At 43.3% G+C, this 19,935-nt stretch overlaps 1 long non-coding RNA gene across 3 annotated transcripts in view; it reads right to left on the reverse strand.

Annotated features, from left to right (window-relative positions):
• Positions 1–14,584: 14,584 nt before the first annotated feature.
• LOC122159671 overlaps positions 14,585–19,935 on the reverse strand; it is a 40,938-nt gene continuing 35,587 nt past the window's right edge. For 2 of the 3 annotated variants that reach the window (XR_006168579.1, XR_006168580.1), the window contains one exon: positions 14,585–17,187. This is a non-coding gene — a long non-coding RNA (uncharacterized LOC122159671). The remainder of the gene's footprint in view (positions 17,188–19,935) is intronic. The other variant, XR_006168581.1, reaches the window with a different exon arrangement.

The following is a 19,935-nucleotide window of genomic DNA, read 5'->3' on the forward strand; positions in this document are numbered from 1 at the left end:
CTAAACGACATTAACTATGTCCCAAGAAGGGCACGTGCAACAGGGAATTGGAGTTAGGGCAAAATATGCAACTCTGAAAAAGTTTTGTTTGTACCCAGGAAAATTACCTAACTCTAATGTTAAATAATTCTGTGCTTTCCTACCTTCCTTCAGTAATTCCTGTCATGAAGTTGCATGCAGTAGCTGCAAAATGCTGTAGGCTACGATATTAAATTGAACTCAGGGCTCAGGTGTGTTGCCTTTGCTTCGGCAACCTCTGAATAATGTCCCATCGTGAAGTGCTCAGACAGCCCCGGCCAAATCACACGCTTTTATGACACCAATGTGGTGAGCGGCAAATGGCACTTACTGCAAGCAACACACTCTTCTTATAGTTGTCCCTTATATCACAGTGCTACCAATCACCCTTGCTACGGTTATCTGTGCCCAATAGACGTGTGGCATGTCTTGTCTTGCCATGTCTCATCATGGTTTCTCATGAGTCAAGGAGCCCCCACAGAGGCTGATGACTGTTACAGCCCCCCTTTCACGTATTCGCTGACCACGCAAGGGGCCCACACAGATTACGCCTGGTTACGCCTGGTGACCTTGACAGCCCCCGCTTTACGTATTTCATTGACTACATCTCTAACTTGTGTATTTTGTTAACTACACAGGTGTTAGGGTTTTCAATGAGTTCATCCATCTGTAAACCAGCCAGCCCTTTATGAAAAAGAAAGAGAAAAGAAAACTATCTTGCTGATCATTTATCCCTAACAAAAGTACGGAGACCTGTGTGCATCCTTTGCATGGACAAATGCGGTACGGCTCTCCTTTGTGTGCTGAGCAGATGTAGCACGGGTTTTGGATGAGTTGCAGTGGCACAGACTGCAAAGCAACAAAGCCAAGCAAGTCCTTGGGGACCTGCAATCAGCATTCAGAAAAGCAGAGCCAAGCTATTCTTCAGTGTGAAAAATTTCAGGTCATCTGATGACAGCGCGTGCACCACTGGCTGTGGTGGGAGGAAACTAAATGCTCATTGGAAATTTTTCCTCACCTTCATTTTCCCCTTCAGGATTGGCTGTGTCTTGCCCAGCTGAAGCTTATGATGATGCAGGTGGGAAATAAAGGAGCTGGTATTGCCTGATGCTGTGCCTGCTGTGAAGTTGCTGTCAGGTATTGACTTCATGAGGAGCTTAGAGCTATTTCCCACAGCCCATGGAGGGCTTCCACTACCCCACAGCTTGTCTTGAGGGCTACCAACAGGTTACTAAAAGCCAATCACGTTTACTGTGTTCATTGAACAGGCAGAAGGCAACCAGGCCACTTCAGCTGGTCCAGGAGCAGCAGCTCACGGTCTCACATGGAGGCCTAGGGCTCCCTGTGAGCAGGGAAAGACTCAATCTGCACTACTGTGCTAAGGGTTTCTGTAGGGGTCTGTGTTCATGCCTTGGACTGCACATTCCTTCCGCAGAGCAGCAGCAATGTTGCCTCTTACAGAAAGAAGACCTGGTAGGTTTTTTCCGATACCTTAGCAAAACCATATACTGGAGCTGTTAGAAACTCAGAGGAGGAGATTTGAGCCTTGAAATGAACCAGAAAACAAATGTAAGTTTATTATGTTGTTATAAAAGGAAACCTTTTGCTGCTTTTTGATGTCTTTCACTATAATTATTCTCATGTTCATACAGACCTTGTGAAATTCAGGCAGCATATGAAGGATCTTGTTAAATGCAAGTTGCATCCAACCCTAGTTCCCCATTCCCATTAGCATTCATGCCAGGGAAATGAGAAAGGAGGAGACAAGCTCCATTTGCAACTTTTGTTATCACAAGAAATTCACCCCTTTTTATTTTGGGTTGACCACATTTTTTCCTACAATGCTACAAATGTCACTGTCTAATTAAGATGCATAGAGCAAGGTGGAGAAGGTGGGCCCATGCTTTCAAACATTTGCTTTACATATGGTTTTATAGGAGCTTCCCTTGTAGAAGAGACGATATCTTCTGGAAGAGAATGCTCTGAGGGATTTGAGCCATGCAGATGATGGGAAGGCAACTTCGGTGCCTTGGCAGCTTGGTACTCAGCTTGCATTTGTGGGGCTCAGTGAACACTGCCCTGAATTGTCTATATTTTAAGTATATGCCAGCAACTTGATATTGTTGGCTAGGAAATGACCGAGAAGAAATTGATAAAAGACTGTTCTGCTCTTTGTTCAGAAGGGATAAGGACTTTTTTTTAGTGAAACATGATCTGCCTTGCTGTGCATTTCATACTGCCAGCACAGCTATTTCACACCTCCTGACTGTAGCTGTAGTTTAATCACGAGATGTGTTTCATGCTGGAGCAAGCCATGCAGCTATAATCATGTTTTCATACAAAAACTCCATCTGAGCTGTCTTTGCTTTTGCCAGAAATCCTTAGCTATGCTAGTGGACCTGCTCATTTCAGTGGGCTCTCCCTGCAGTTTTTCACTGGCCCTTCCTGAGCCCAGCTCTGGCAGGCTGCGTGCCACCCATCAAGTGCCATCCTGTTGCACTGCACACTGTGGGGCTGGACAACAAAGTCTGGGATCCAAGAATTGTCTTAGGATGTTGCAAACTGAATCCAGCTTTAGTCTATAAGCATTGTCCTACCTCTAGTCATGCCTCCAAGTGAAGAGGTTCCATGGTTGAGTTTCTAGCCCCAGGCGTTCTCTGAATCTCCGGTGAAGGGTAAGCTGGTTTTGTCACACCAGTCCCCTTCAACACCAGAAATACGATTTCACCCTCTCTTAATAGATGACTTTGATTCAACATATGGAGGCTAGAGATTCAGCCTTTCTGATTTCCACCTGTGGTGGATAAAACTGGCTGTGAATTATTTATAGCATCAATCTGAGCCCTTTTTTTTTTCCTTTTAAACTCGTGAATTAAGCAGAGTTCAAATGAGTGTCTGAGAGAGAGGAGGTGGGAGGCTTTAAAGAGGTGAAAATAACAGGAAGACAGCTGCTGCGTGTTGGCTCGATCAGTGTGGTTCAGCACCCTGTGTCGATCTGGGGACGGACTGCCTCGCATTAATCAGAATATGGTTAATATTAAAAAAGCAGAGGAACTCTTCAGACTGGTGCTGGGTTTGCATTAATTCTGCCATTTAGCTTTCTCTGCAGGCTCATCAAAAATAGAAAGAGCCATTGTTATGATGATTGCTGGGTTTCTTTTCAGAGCAGCGGAAGAGGGGAAACGAGACACAATTTAGGCTTTACAATCTGGAGATGCAGAGAGAGAAGTCCGAACAGTTGCTTTGCCTGCTATTACAGCCAACGCTTTCAACCTCTCTGCAGAAGCCCATCCTGCCAAGCGGGGGGGCCCTGGCAAGTGCTGAGCTCCTCTCCTCCAGCTCCTCTGCAGAATGAATGCAGCCCCAGTGTGGGGCTGCAGCAACCCAGCAGGGCTCTGGATGAAAGGTCCCATAGCTCAACCAAGGACCGTCACCCACCTGTCCCCCTGCAGAACACCAGATGGCTTTGTCCAGGGGGGTGCTGGTTCCTCCAGAAAACCTCTGCTGAACTCTGCAGACTGCAGGTTTCTTCCTGTCTGAGCTATAAGCACTTAGGGGTAGATACGGTTTTGTCCTCAGATGCCTGTAAGAGCCCTCTGTGAGTTGGTTGCTCTGTGAGTAGCAATAGCAGTTGGCTCACACTGAGAAGCTTATGCAGTACAAGGTCATGCAGGAAGATATCTCCCCGCTGAGTGCAGGGGAAGGATCTGGAGGGGGGTCCTGGCTCCCTAGACAAAGTTCTGGGGGATTGCTCTGTGTGTGGGACCTATGAAGGACCTTCATGGATCCAAGCTGCCATTTCAGGTGGCCTGCCACAGGCCCTTTCTATTACCATGCTTAATTTCTTTAACCAGAAGAAGCAAACACACTCTACATTTTTCCCTCTGATTTGGTTAGTGAGTGATGTGGTCACTTTCTTTTTTTCTCATTACTAGCTGAAGAACCTCGTATCCTTTTTTTTTAAAATGTAATAAGCAGTTAACAGGTAACTTACTTCAGGTGTTCTGAGGACACAGCTGTGTCACACTGCAACAAATCAGCTGTCTTGTACAATCTTGGTAAATGGACAGAAGCAAAGCTTTCAGCCTCTAATCACTTATGGAGATATCCAGAATATATTCAGGTATTCAGATGATTAAGCTAGCAGTTTTTGTCTGCTCTACATTTTCAAACAACAGAAAAGCTGCTAATACTTTCAAGAAAGATATTTGGATAAATATCCAAAGAAAGATTGGATATTTAACTAACATCCAATACAATACCATAGCAAGTAATAAGCTTTACGTGCCCTTCTGATGCTGGGGACACAGGCATGGTGCAGGATTGCCCACAGTCTTGCACAGATCCCACCTGTGGTGAGGTCTGACAGCTCTGTGTCCATTTGCACTCTTATGGAGCCTTGCTTGCCATGCAGATTTATTGGTCAGGTCTGAGATGGAGAATCTGAAGGCTCCCTTGGGGAATATGTAATAATATTCTTCACATATTAATAAATCTATAATTCCTAGGAAGAGCACTTCAAATACCTACTAGAATTAAGCAGCAGTTGCACAGTATTTATGATACAGAGGCATACTACTGGACTGGCTGTAGTGTGAATTTAGATAAGGTAGGATTGCATGCAAACATCAATTCAGCTTGCAGAGTATTACAGCAGCCCATTACTTGTTTGGGACAAATGGTCTCCCCTGTAACTGCGGTGCACTTCAGCATTTTGGTCATGCACAACCAGCAGCTCCTGCCCAGGCTCTGTAGAGGAGCTAGGCAAACCCCACATGAAAAACTGGTAATAAACTGGCTGTGTTCAACACGTAATACTGAAAACATTTTTACTGCATTAAACAGTAGGAAATTGCACTGCGGAGAACTTTCTTTGCAGGCTTTTTTTTGTTGTTTTTGTTTTCTCAGTTACTTTTGTCATTGACAATAAATGCTCTGCTTAATTATAGTTATTCCTTGTGCTTTCAAAGATTTTGTCCTTTCCCCTGCTTCCATCTCCTGTGGAGAAACATCTCAAGACATCTCAGAACTGTGCCAAATGCTCTGTGGGATCCTTGCAAGATTAGGCTCCTTCAGGCAAGAGTAGGGTATCAAAATCTATCTCAAAATAAGCAACCACCAGCCCCATGTACTACAAATGCCTTAAAACCATACATGACTTCAGTAGAGGATTCTGGGCACAGCTATGTCATGGGAGGGAGCATGGAGATTTCTCTGCTGTGCTACGAAGCCTCTGCTCTATGTGGTGTTCCCTCGAGCTTCAGCTGTGCTGAACTGTTTGGTGTGAGAACTGACTCTACCACATCCTTCAATGGCAGCTCAAGCTAACTTGTGATCAAAGCTGAAATTCGGGGCATCTTGTGACATTTGGAAAGGACATAGTGAAAACTCTAAATGTTATTGGGTCATGGAGAAAGGATGCGGTTGGTGTTGGTGCACACACAGCACATAAAGAGCTTGGGTGCTTCTAAATACACTTGTGCCCTCTTTTTTCTTTTTTTATGAACAGCGTTCGATCCCAGTATTGTAGAGCCAGCTGGGAAAGTGTGGAGGAAGAAGAGCTATAAAGAGCCATTTCCAACAGCCCTGTTCCAGGAACCCTCCCACTCAGGTCAGAAGCTGAGAGAAATTGCTTTCCTGAAGAGGGTCAACTGAGGGGCACAAACCCATCCCTGTGGCTCCCAGCATGAAGGGTTGTCCTTAAGTAGCCTTGTTGCGTAGGGCTGTGCCTAAAGAGTCATATTAACCCATAAGAATTTTCTGAAGATAACAATATTGGTATTTTCATGTGTTTCTTAACCAAATAATGGATTTTCATGGTTAGGATGTTCTTTTGCAGACTATTAAGCTTTCCCTCCCATATACTTAAAAGACACTGTTTTTTCATTAAATGTGATTTTTTTTTTTTTCTCCAAGGGCTTGAAATCACTTTGTTTCTGGAAGTTTTTAACTTCAACTAGTTAGTTTTCCTCCACATCTTTTTTCATTATGACTGCCTTTAAAAAACACTGATCATTATATGTCTCTTTTATGCTCTTGGCTTTTATTAGTGTGACCAATAATGGAACTGGTTCCAACCATAGTGACTCTGCTTTCACAGTCAGCCATTTTGGTCAGTGGATGCCTTTCCCTCCCACAGAGAAAAGCTAATTGTTGGTCTAAATTTACTGCAGCAAATAAAACAAAAAATTATCTTACAGCCATTGGTGCCTTTCTATCAGTAAAGTCAGTAAAAACTCTCATGCCTTCGGCCTCTGGTTTGTACCATTATAAAGAAAGGGGATTGTTAGGAAAAAGTAAGTATTTTTGTGTTCTTATTCTAACAGACTTTCTGGACATGATCTTAGGTGGTTACAAAACTAGTTCCAAGAATATCAGTTGCAAATGAATGCCAGTTCCCAAATTCACAGGATTGTGGTTGTTTGTTTCTATTTTATTTTTATTTTTTTACTTTGCATTATACCATATTTATCAAGGCAAGGTTTTTTTCACCTTAGAGTGCAATCACACTCCCACTTTAACTCTGCCTGGATCAGCAGCACTTCTTGTGGAAGTGACCCAGCTGCACAGACAGCCCCATAAAGATGGAAAGAGGCTGCAGGAAGAAAAAGGGACAGAGAATGATGTTGTCCCCAGCCAGCAGGGCAGCCAGCTGGTTGCACTCAGCCACATAATATGGAAGAGTGATTTTCACCAGCTGATGATAACTATGCCCTCGTATAAAATAAAATATAATAAACATAGCCCTCGTATAAACAAAGCCCTCATATCCCCTGTATCTTTGTGCCTGTGTTTGGTCTAGAATATCTGCATAATGATACAAGTCTGGTTGGTTTCATCATGCTCAAGGTTCAGTTGTATTCTGGCTTAATAAAGCTCAATTCTCATCAAAAGGGGTAAAGCTATTCCCAGCAGCGTCCCAAAGACCCCAAACCATATGAAATAAATGAAGGCAAATTGGGGCAGAAATCCACTGTGACTGCTGGGGCTGTAAGCTAGGGCAGCACTATTGGCAGCTCTGTGCTGTAGCCAGGCTTGGCCCAGGCAAGTCCAGGGGGACGTGTCTAGCATGAGCCCTTGTACTTATCAGGAAGGTGAGAGCGTAGAGCCTGTACAAAATAACGGGGTTGGCATCACTCACCAGCCTGGGACAGGGCATTAACAGAAACAGAGACGTTACAGGAAGAGCTCAAAAGTTTCCTGGAGAGTGCTGAGATTTAACCAATCCTTTCTAGGCATCCCTTTTCAGGAAACCCAGCTGGGAAGCCCACCTGCCTTATCTGGGCCATTGTGATAAGACAGTGAACCACATTAGAGTGCCTCCCTACTGTGGGCTGTGCTCAGTGGGGTCCTCTGTGAGCCCATTGATGTGCTGGAGAATCAAAGGGTGAGACACAAAGAATAAGCACAAGTCATGCATATGAATATGCACAAGCATAGACGGTAACCTTTCCTCCTCTGATTGCCCGAGCAATAAGTGCTTGTGATATCAATACTTGATGAGAAAGAACTATGTGCAATTTCCAAATCCTGCTTTGGAATTGCAGGTGGAGGAAGAGTTAATTACTTTAGTTTACGTTAGTTTAACTAAGTACAAAGCTCATAAACTCAAGTTTTATGAAGTTACAGCAGCTGCAGTGAGCAAACAGCAGGATAAGCAATTACATCTGCAGAGTGGTTTCCAGGTATAAAACATGAACAGTACATGAATTAGTTGCTTGGCCACTCTTTGTGCATATTCTGCTTCATTTAAAACAGCGTATAGATAAATATGTGTTTATAGGTACACCTATGCACAAACGTACATTTATGTCTACTTGTTTTGCACACTTTACATACGTGTGTATATATTTCTATCTGTGTGTACATAAGGACTGTTCCAAAAGTAATGCCCCCAATTTTATGATGTTGGCCTACGACATTAGAGACACATGTTGGTGGTATGGCAGTAGAATTGAACCTTTTTTATCCAGTATCCCATTACATTTTCTTGCTATGTGTGTGGGAACTGCTGAATCACAGCCTGAACCTCTGATTGACCACCTGAGGTGTGCAATGAGTCAGCCCCAGGAGCACAGGTGAAGACAATTCTCCTGTGCTATCAGAAGGGGTGGAGCCAGGCTGCACCTCTCCTAGACCCCATTTAAGAGCTGGCTAGCCCTGGGGCAGGATCTCTTCTGGAGATTGCTCCTCTTGGAGTCTTTTCAGGGACCCAGGATAAGGGTAAGTTTTCCATCTATTTTTCTTTGGAGTGATAACCTGCTTAGCCTAACTTTCCTGTATATTTCTTAATTATAATATCTGTATGTTCATTGATTATACACCATGTGACAGATGGCAGCAGAGGGGCAGTCTGACAAAATGGTTTCTGTTGTGGAAGAGCATCTGAAGCAAAGCAAAGCTGTGTCGTTGAATTCCTCTGTGTACAAAACAGTGTCCCCACTGGCATTCAGCAATGCTTGCTGAAGGTTTATGGAGACCAACCAGCGGATTATGTGAGCATAGTGAGGCAGTGGGTGGTACAGCAGCAATGGTGGTGACAGTGGGTCACCCTAACTGGTGCAGATTTTGATGAGTGCAGCATGCAGGTTCTTGTTCGTTGCTGGCATAAATGCCTGGCTAATGGTGGTGACTTTTGAAAATAGGGTTTAGTAGCTGAGAATTTGCTCTATCAACTAGTGGTATTGTGCTCTCTGTATTTGTTGTAGTTTCTGTGGAAATAAATAGGAGGCATCACTTTCAGAGTGACCTACATATAACATTTATACACATATATCTAGATACTTGCACATACACAAAGGCGGTTTAACACAAAAGGCTGCTTTAACACTGAAAGCTATTTTTAGCAGAGTAAATAAGAAGGCGAAATATTTCTAGAGTCTGAGCTTCTGCCAGCTGTTAAGATCTAGCCAAAAAATAAGAGGGGTTTGTGTGGGATTTTGAGACTAGGTTAATTAACGTCATATTTTAACTTTCCAATGATGTCTGATTTAGGTTCATTTTTGCATTCCTCTACAGCAAGGTAAAGCTTCCACGTGTTTTCAGCAGGGAGAGCAAAGCCTGGAGCACTTTGTGCAGCTCCGATTGCTGTCTTAAAAATGCAGTTCAGAGGATGCAGGTGCAAACAGGCCAAGAGGACAGGCAGAGGGATAGGGGATATGCCATGGAGGAGAAGAAAGGCCCTTTTACTAAGGAGGTATGCTTGTTTTCAATGCCAGGTGGGGAAAAAAAAAAAAAAAACACCAGGAGATAAAAACAGTTTTAAGAGGGTCAGAGATGAAGTTTACCCTGATGCGGATTTGAGCAATAAAGGCTAAAGTAATTATTAAATTTCACACAGAATTTTATCAGCCTGTAAAGCTAGCCCAGATATGTGTCATGACTACCAGACCTGTGCAGTCTCTTCCCAGCCTGCTGTCCCAGCTACTTTCCTCTATTTGTGCTATATTCTGATGGGGATTTAGCATTTGAACACAGTTAAAAAGCTGACAGGGAGGTGGCAGCATACGGAGGAGAAGAAATCAAACTGCAGAGCCTGGCACTCATGAGGCTCTCCTGGGAATGGAAGCATCCTGAGATCGTGTCAGCTCCGACTGACTGCACGGATGTGCATTATTTATCCAACCAAAGAGGATGTTTCCTTTTACAACAGTGAGCTACATCTACAGCTTCAGCATGGGAAGATCATGCTCCTTTAAAATGAGGCATTTGATTTGTTTAAACATGTCTGGACAAGGATTGAAAGTGCACATCGGGGGGGGAAGCCTCCCAGAGAGGCCAAGGAGCTGAAAACACATGGGCAGCACTGCTCCTCCAGGCAGCACATCCAGCCACTGCCCCATATCAGCACCTGTTCAAACTGAGGAGCAGTGCCAGGATCTGCCCTGGTGGTTGTCACAGCTGGAAGCTGCTACCAGGCACACGCACACAGGTGCTGAGTTTATATTAGAAATCATATGCTGCAATTAGCAGATCCTCTGGGATCCCTTTAGAAAGAGTTTCAAAAATAAGCATCCACCAATAATGAGGTGTTTTCCAATAAAATATTCTCCTAACAGCATTGTTCTTGAGTAATGTGCTGTGAAGAAGCAGATACAGAGCGAATAGAGCAGTGAAGATGCAAGGCTCAGTGTATTGGTGCTATTGTATAGTCGAGGATCTTAATGCTTGTGGAGGAAAGAGAGCGAGAACTTGAAGCAACAGTGATAAAATATTAAAGCTTTGAGAGACAGTGTTGTAGGCAGCAGTTTTTGTAGTCACTGCTATCAGAAGATTGACAGCCAGTTCAGAAATAAAGGCCTGGTTGGCTGTGATGAAATGCTTGGTAACTGCCTGTCAGTTTTAGCTGAGGAAATTAGCAAATGACTCATGGGCTGCAAGCGGCAGGGAGCCTCATCCATCATCTTCAGAGCAGCCACCACTTCATGCACTTTGCTTAACTGAAGGACAATGTAAAATAAAATGCAAAAGGTCATAAATAAAATATTTCAGGAATGTAGAGGCTTAACTCAGACGCAACTAAAGGTGAGGTGTTTGGCTGCTGCTGTTGTTGTTGTTGTGTTCTTTTGTTTTGATTTTATGGTTGGTGCTCAGAGAGGATTTCCTGAAAGCCAGGTCCCTGCCATGAGCAGGAGTCAGGCAGGTGACCATCAAACAGGACAGACCTCCAGGGAGCTCAAGGTTTGTCTCTTCTTTTAGATCAGCAAGAATTTGGTACATGGCTAATTTAAATGGCTCTGTAGAAACAGTGGGAATTTTCTCGTATCTTTAGTGGAAGAAATGAAGCCTGAGCAACCCAACCAAGGCCTTCTTAATCGTGGGGTTGCATCAATGACCTGGTGCATTTCGGAAGGAAAGTGACCTATTGCTTTTGCTAAGATGCCAATCTCTGTGCTTACTCAGAATAATATGGGGGTTGTCCTGGAGTGGAGGAAGACAAGGGGGGAATAAATAAGACACTAAAATAAAGAATTTTATTGGAAGGAAAAAAATACATACAACTAGACTACAACAAGCAGTATTCCAGTGCCTCGTGATGATTCAAGGCCAGGATGGAGGGGGCCCTGGGCGGCCTGATGTAGTGGGCAAAAGCTCTACCCACGGCAAGGGTACCAGCACCATTCTGCTGTAACTCCGTTGACAAAACAGTGTAGGTGGACTGCTGATTCAAACCTTGAGTTTATTTATAAAAACAAATGAACGATGATATGTTTTCCCTGGCAAAGTGACTACTGCAAATTCAATCTCTGAAACTGGGCTCTGTGTACAGGAAATGTATCAGCCAGACAGAGCAAAGGCTCTTTTGAACCCTCACAACCTGTAAATCCAGAATGAGCCACTGAGTTGAGCCTTATTCACTTTCTTAAAAAATAACAGATTGGTATGAAATTGATGATATCATTTTCTACTGAAGAATTTTCCAAGGAATGGAAGCATGCAAGAAGTCAAGTAAATGTAATCTCAAGCAACATGTCAGAAAAATCAGGCCCTCCCACGTTGAATGGCAGAGTAGTCCAGCAATATTAAAAAGTGCAGTTGGAAAGAACAACTTTTCAATTAAATTCCCTCAAGGGAAAGAGCCAAAATGTGCTTTAAATTATCACCTTTCTTTATGAACCAGCAATAATTATTCTGTTTCACACAGACTGATACACCTGGAGATGGGATTAAAAAAAAAACCACCAAACCGCAATCAGAAAAGGTGCTGAAGATAACTCCTTTGATAGCAGACTACTTGGCTATTTTTTTTCTGCTGTAAAGGGTGGAGATGTTGTGTTGTCTTTTAAAGTAACTGCTAAATTACCAAGAGAATGGCTGTATGTCTATGCATTAGCTTTCTATGTGACCTAGGTCTATTTTTTTTTTTAAATATTCTCTTTTATGTGTTTCTTGTGTATATTCTTAAAGTCATACTTCTCAATATGAAGTTTATAGATCTCTGGTGGGGAAGGGAAATTGATTTTTTTAATAATTACATACGATTACAGGAAAAACTGTGTTTCCTGTTGTTTTTCACAGATAATGCCCTTCCTACTCTTTCCAGAGAACGCTGTTCTTACAGGCAAATCCCCCAAACCAGAGGTAAAGATGAAAGTGCATTAGTAGTGGACTAACAGGTCATGCTCAAATGTTGCATGAACCCTATTGATCCAGGATATCTTTAATGTGCTTTTTCAATTCTCCGCCCAGAACACAATCCAGAATTATTTGACAAAGCCTCATTGATCTATATATATTTTTTTTTTTTTTTTTTTTTTTTTTCTGTTCTCAGAGGCAGGGAAAAAATCTGCCATGGAGAGGATGGTAGGAGGTCAAAGTTGCTTTGTTGCAGAGAGCATTGGGTGCTCCTGCCTGGTTCTCAGCACATGGGAGGAAAGGAGAGGCCCAGAGAGATGGGGTTCAACCCCCAAGAGAGCAAGTGAGGATCTGCTTAATATGGAGAACAGTCTGAGACTGGTTAATGGTACAAGATTAGCTAAGACAATGTCAGGAGAAATAGTCCTCTCCCAGTAAGGTCAGACTCTCTTTTGGAGATTCCTAAGGTGCCACCCTGAGGTGAGCGAAGAGGGGAAAAGGCACAGGCTATAGGTAGGGCAAAAAAGGTGAGAGGGAGAGAGTAGCAGCATGGCCTTGTTCAGAAGGACTGGAAGCACCTTCAGTGGAGGTATTTCCAACAGCATAACACAAGGAATCTGGGCAGTATTGCACCCCAAGGCCAAAATGACTCTTGGATACCTGCAAGCACATTTTGCTTAGCCAAGATTGTTTCATTCCTGGCCAGATGCTTTCTTGGATATTTCAATGCCTTGCTCAAGCAGTAGGCAGGGTATAAGGGTGGGAATATAGGAACATGGGTAGGTGCAGCCTACGGCACAGCGGTGGGCACCTGTGTGGGCTGTGCTCCCCCTGTGACGGGCACTATTTCTTGTGAGCAGCAGGCTTGTTGCCTCATGGTTTTTCAGAAGCACAATACAAGTCTTTGATTGGTAAGTGTGGGCAGAGCAGCTGCCAACTTTAAAAAGGTGCTTGGAAATGGCTATAAGTAAGTGCAAAGTGGTGAACGAGGACAAAGTGCGCTCAGGAGACTTTGCAAGGAGTGAAGAACCTGCAACCCACAGAGGTGGGAAATGAACAGTTTCTGAGTGGTGGGGCATGGAGCAGCCCCTGCAGAGGTACAGGCTGCCTCAACCCCTCTGTGCTGCCCATGGTTCCTCCTGCTGCTCAGAGACCTGTCCTTAAAGGCAATGCTGGGTATCACCTCGTTCTGACTGAGACAAGTCACTCTGCAGCTGTGACGGAGCTGCTATGACTGCCAGAAATTCAGAGCAGGTATCCTAAGTCCACAAAATGCTAATTCCCGAAAGGTTAATTAAACTGAGCAGAATGGCTGGATGAAATGTAACAGATGACTGCTGCAATTTACTCTGGCATCACAGTTAGCATTAGGTTGTTCTCTGGTGCAGGAAAGTGCCTCAGATGACTTATTTTGGTATTTACTCTTTTGGGAGCTCCTGTATAAATCAGTTACCTTGTTCATGCTAGCCTTTGGGTGATGGAAGTCAGTGCAACCCAATTCAGTCATCTGGAGGAAAAATGCCATGCTGCTCTACAGCCCATCGGAACAGACACTCATGAACGCTGACTGTTAAAGTACAGGTCTGAAGTCTCACCTCATTCCAACCCTTCTGCTATAGGCAGAGATACATCCCTCTAGATCAGGTTGCTCAAAGCCCCATCCAGCCTGGCCTTGAAATCTGAATCTAATCTAAATGTGATATGTAAATAGTAGGTGTTACTTCATCACTCCTAAGTAAATCTGGAGGGAGAAGACTGAACTACAGTACTGTGGGCTTGAAAAGTGGGTTTTGCAGTCGGTGGCAGGACACGCAAAGGCAGGTCACGTATTGCTAGTTATTCCCAACGTGAATCTTCCAGGAAGCAGGGATGGAGAGCCCCACATCTTTCCTTCTTCCCCCACCCAGGGTCCCAGGAAAATTTGGGTCCCAGGGTGATATGAAAGAAGAACTGAATGATGCTGGCTGCAGGCTCTAGCTGGTGGAACCCTTGCTCCTGGTCCTGGCAAGAGGGACATTGTGTGCACATGCATGCTGCTTCCCAAGCTGATTCACCCAGCCTGTGGGACAGATGGAGCTGGCAAAGCTCATCTACCCACGCTCTGCTGTTGTCTGCACGGCAAGGAGATGGGGAACATAATTTCCCAGGTCCATGGCGTCTCCCACGGGCAACCCTAAGCTCCTTATGGGAACTGTTGCCTCCAGATGAATAGCTATTGTTGTTGTCCCCAGGAGGCACCTGCTGCGTATTAACATTCAAGAAACTCTTCCAATTACTGCCTTTTATAGAAACATGAGGAACAATTACATAACAGCTGCATGCAATTATTACATCAGGTGATATGACCTTTTCAAAACTGAGAAGGAATATAATGTTATAGGTAGAACAAGAAAAAAAGTGTTTTTTTTTTTTTTTTTTTTAATCTTTGAATGTGAAAAATAAAACCTTGGAGTTCAAAACAAAACCCAATTTTTTTGAAGGATTTCTTTTTAAAACACGGGTAATGGTTGTTCTTTCAATTACATTGCATGCTACAATATCTGGACATCTGGAAAAAATGTAATGAAAGCAAATCATACAATAAGTAATTCTATGCATCACAAAAAACATAAAGCCTACACTAAGAGGTAAAGCCCTCTTCTTTTCTCTAAGGCTGAGTTTAGCTTTCAGCCTGGAACAGCCACTGGTGTTTGTTGTACCTACCCACTGTTTGCTTGAAATAACTGGAAGAAACTTCCTCTCTCAAACATCAGCCTGTCAAATACAATTAAAATTGACCAATGGCACCAGAAATTATTTCTAGGCACCCAGATGGCACTTCTGCATTCAGACTGGATGCTTAGGCCAACGCACAGCATAGTTTTCCAAGTGAAGTTGTAAAAAAAGCTATACCAATGGGTAATTATGTAAATAAATAATATGTAATGCATGTATTGAAAGTAAGAGCTGTAGAGAATATATATGTTTTTTCTCTTCCTCCTTAGTCACTAAATAAACTTTTATGTAGTTTATGGCCTTTCTTCTTCATCAAGGATTTTTCCCTTTGCGGAAGATGATCTCCATAATTCTGATACGTCCTTTCTCCTTGTCTGCCCTTCTTCTCCATACAAGTGGTTCATCCTGAGTTGGCCCAGGTGTGCAGAGCAGGGATGATTGTCACCAGGTCAGGGAAATGAACGGCTGGAGCATGGGAGAAGGGTAAGAGCAGAGCTTTACTCAGTACCTGTGGAAGACTAGGCCTGGGCTCCTACTCTGAATTTGCCTTGGACTAAAGGGAAGCCTTTTCCAGGATTATCCAGCCTAACAGCCCGGAAAAGGCAGCATAGACTCTGAAGTCCTCATCTCCTGTTGCCTTTGATGTAACCTCCATGTATGCGGATGAAATGACTTTTAACAAGAGTAGTTCTCACTTTGCTAGTTAATGCAAAAATTATGAAAATATTCAAGACCCGTGCCTTGCTTCTGAACCTGGCCTATATCCTTCAGAGCAGTGCGGAGACAGACCAGGCCTCTCCAGGAACCCGTGAAGCTCTTTCCTTGGACTGCAAAAGACATCTGACCGCAGCACAAGACACCATGACAGCACTCTAGCCCACCTTGCTAATCTCCCTCCATTCAGCATAGCTAGACAGAGACATGAATATAAATGCAGGCTGTGCGGGAATGTGGTCTGAGAGAGCAGGTCCATGCTGTCAAGACTGTAAACTCTTTACATCCTGGTACATTCACTGGCTTGTTCTGCTCATCATAAAGGGCTGGAAGATCATGAGACCCCCAGTAAATAGCCTTCATGCTATGTTCTCAACAGCATATTTTCTTGCTTTAATCTGCTCTGTGATATCACATCCTTCAGATTACAAACAAATCTTGTTCTGAAATAAAACTGGAATTACACAAACTTATGTAGGGAAGAGCATGGACAGGGGCAGATATAGAATAGCATATAGACTTCATAAAATATTTGAAAATGGAACTATTCCGTGTATTTTTCCTAGAAGAAAAAAGTAACTTTAGGTTCCTAAGTGGCCTCATAAAGACCAAATGCACACCTCATCCAATTCATACGAATATATCTTCCAATGGATGTGATCTGAGGTAGCTTATTAGCTAAGTGAATTCAGCTCCTATTTTCTAAAAGCTCTAATAAGTTAATAAATAATGTATTCTTTATTTTTAGATCTGTTAACACTCTACATAGCTCAAATGGCATATGGATGCTCAGGACTACAAAACATTCAGAAGTCATTTTCCTCTGCTTTTTTATAATCCCTTTTCCTCCTGCTGAGAACATTTCCATCCTTGTGATTGCTTTTATTTGGTCCCATCCTCTTGCAAGAAAGCAGATACCACAAATAATATCTGAGGAGGCTGAAGGACCAGTGATGTGAAAATTGTTTCAGTACTAATTCTGCTTTCTAATTATAGGGAGATTTTTTCTTGAATACAAGGACAAGAAAACACAAGGTGAATGGTGCTGATGCTTCTGTCCTTTGCAACAGCATCTGCAGTGCATACCTGGGACTGTTGGGAGGAGGCTTCGTTTACAGGTATTTTACCTACAAGCCATTCCACCCTGAGGACAGAAATAGACATTTGTATCTGCTTATGTGTGTTTACATACACTTAAAGAAGAGAAAGAGAGATACACAGATATGCATTACAAAATGAGCTCTTTTTAAAAACCAATTGGGTCAAATTGACATCTGTCTATTCAGAAGAGAAGTTTGTTGTGGGCAAGGGGCACGATGCTTATTATCACTGTTCTGTCATATGTTCATCATGTCCCAGCCCCCAGTGGAGTCTTTCTGAACTCGTTCTTAGAGTCAGATGTCATCATTGGCTGGGCTTGTATTTCAGTACGTATAGGAAAGATGTCAGTGCTGTCATTTGTTACTTACTGGTTTATTGATACTATATCTGCTGATACGAGATCTTTCAGGCATCTGTTCCTGTTTGCTTGCTGAATGCTTCTTCTGATTCTCAGTTTTCCTTGCTAGGATAGAAGATACATGCTGATAGTATCTCCTTTGTATGCCATGGACCTGATGAATGGAGCAGTCTCTGCATTTTGATGTGGACAAGAAATAAATTCACCTGGGGAAAAAAAGGAACACAAATGAGAGCTCATAATGCAACACTGCTGACAAAATGCCAGCACTGTTCCCTAGCATGCGTGGGTGTGAATCATAAGTAGAATCAAAGGGTTGTCCTTTCACTTTCCATAGGTTTGTAGCAATCATTTTTGAAACCCGAAAATGATTTTAAATGGAACTTGTCTTACCATTTTCTGTCAAGAAACTTTGCAAAACCTATTTTGTCCATAACACACACACACAGAAGATTATAATTCAGTAAAGACAGAAAGGGAGGTTGTCTTGGTAGCTGTGTAGCATTTGAATGGGTATCTCTCTGACAATTGGATCCCTATTTCCTGTGACTTTTAAGTGATTTCCTATAGCTCTCCTTTAACTTTCTCTTCTGTTGAGCCTTTAAAGTTTAAAATAGAGATACTGATCTAGGATCTGAAGAAAACATTGTGGGCCACAAGATGTGCATCTTTTCCCACTAATCCAGTTGATTTCATAAAAAGACAGCACTTCTCTACTCACTTTCATGATTGTTTTGTCAGTACTCACTCATTTGTAGAAAATTAATGCTGAGACTTCTTAACAGCTATCAAATCTGTTCGAAACTGAGACACACAACCAAAAGTCATCCAGGGGGACAGACTCAACACAGCTACAGCAAGATACCACAAGTCTTTCTTTAGAAGCCAAATTACACAGCATTTAAATCTGAGAAAGAAGTTCTCAGAGCTTTCTGACCAAACAAATTTAGCATTAGAGAAAAAGAGTGGTTCCAGCTACAACACTTCAAAAGTGTTTATGTAATCAGCTGGCTCTCAGTGTACGTAATCTTGGCTCCCTCAAGTGGCTGGTCCCAGAGACTGGACAGCTTTCTTTGTGTTTCATATCTCTTAGAAGTGTTAAAGGTCTCTGTTTCAGGGATCACAGCTGCAAACTGTGCTAAGATGTAATGTGCTTTTGCATGCAACCATAGTCTGTCAGAAACTGGTACTCAGTGAATAAGATCCATGCAGCTCTGAGGTCTCATCAAGTGAGAGGAGTGAAAGAACTGGGACTGCCTTTATTTTTCACATCCTTTTTTCTTTTTCTTGCTGTTCTCTGGAGGATTTCCTTGCCATTCGTACTTTCCTCTAAATTCAGTGACAGTTCCTAATGGATTTGCTGTGGTAGTCTTCATTAGCTTTTCTAGCTGAGGTCTGCTCTAAAAACGGCTGGCTTGGAACCCATGGGACCCCTGCAGCTTCCTGGAGTTCAGCAAAGATGAATGCAAAATCCTGTACTTGGGACAGCCCTGGGACTGGGGCTGACTGCAGTGGAAAAGCAGCTGAATGTGGGACTTTGCTGCAGCCTTACAATATTTAGAGCAATGGGCACAGGCTGCAACTGGGACAATTTTTGACAATAGAAGAGGAAAAAAATCAGCATTGGAAAGTTCAAGTCCTGGAGTCTCCATTCCTGGAGATTCTCCAAACTTGGCTGGATGAGGCTCTGAGCAATCAGCGCTGGTTGGGGATTATTCCCACTGTGGGACTGGATGATCCCAAGCTCCTCTCCGACCTTCATTATTGAATGAATCACAGAATGAATCATAGAATGAATCATGGAATCATAGAGTGGTTTGGGTTGGATGGGACCTTTTAGATCACCTTGTTCCAACCCTCTGCCATAGGCAGGGGCACCTCCCTCTAGACCAGGTTGCTCAAAACCCCATCCAGCCTGGCCTTGAATGCTTCCAGGGAGGGAGCATTCACAACCTCCCTGGGCAATCTTTTCCACTATCTCACCACCTCATAGTAAAGAATTTCTTCTTGATATCTAGTCTAAATCTACCCTCTTCCAGTTTAAAGCCATTTCTCCTCTTCCTTTTGCTATCTGCCCTTCTAAAAAGTCCCTCCCCAGTTTTCCTGTAGGCCCCCTTCAGGTACTGCAAGGCCACTACAAGGTCTCCAATTCTCTGGGCCAAGAAACATTTAGAGGGTCTGGATTTATCTCTTGTCTACTGCAGGAGTGCTCCAAAAATTAATGCAGACCCTGACGCAGACCCTGAAACCCAGCCATCCTGCAGCTATCTCAGCCTTGCTCTTGCTGTCCCTTCTCCTCCCTGCCATGCAGTATGTCAAGCTTTACCGAGTGCTTCAGACAGATTCTGACCAAAATACACCGAATACTGAGGCCACAAATGTGTACCACAGGTGGCTCGTTTTTAAATTCAGCTTCTGTTAACCCTGTGGAGCTTGGTATGCACTGACCCCCTTAGCACTAATCCAGCTTTGCTGCGCTGCCCACATTGCACACAAGGCTCCTCCAGCACCTGGCAGCACCAACTCTGCAGGAGCTGCTACAGCCTCCCTTTGTTGCAAGAGATTGCAGCGCGAGAAGATGGCGACACACCGCCAACAGGTGGGTTCTTTGAGTTTCCAGTACCTGCGCCTCTTGCAAGGCAAATCTCTGAATTTATCTCCTTCAAAAGGAAAGCTTTTGCAAGTCACCTTTAATTTATTAGGTCTTTCTTCACAGAGAAGCCTCGTTCTACAGCCTATTGTCAGACACAATTTATCTTCTCTGCTTTAACACTTTTTCATGTCCTTACAGGCAGAAGATTTCCAGATTTCTTCAAGGACATCTAACGATTGGTATTTAATGCTCACCAGTGCAGTATGTGCTGCTTCAGTCTCATGAAGCAGGGATATAACTTCACCTGTTCAGACTGGAGATCAGCTGGATAGTAACAACAATGGGAATTTAAAACCAAGGG

The sequence above is a fragment of the Centrocercus urophasianus genome, unplaced genomic scaffold, assembly GCF_019232065.1.
Source record: "Centrocercus urophasianus isolate 14NV4802_14NV808 unplaced genomic scaffold, USGS_Curo_1.0 seq_16, whole genome shotgun sequence".
Lineage (NCBI taxonomy): Eukaryota > Metazoa > Chordata > Aves > Galliformes > Phasianidae > Centrocercus > Centrocercus urophasianus.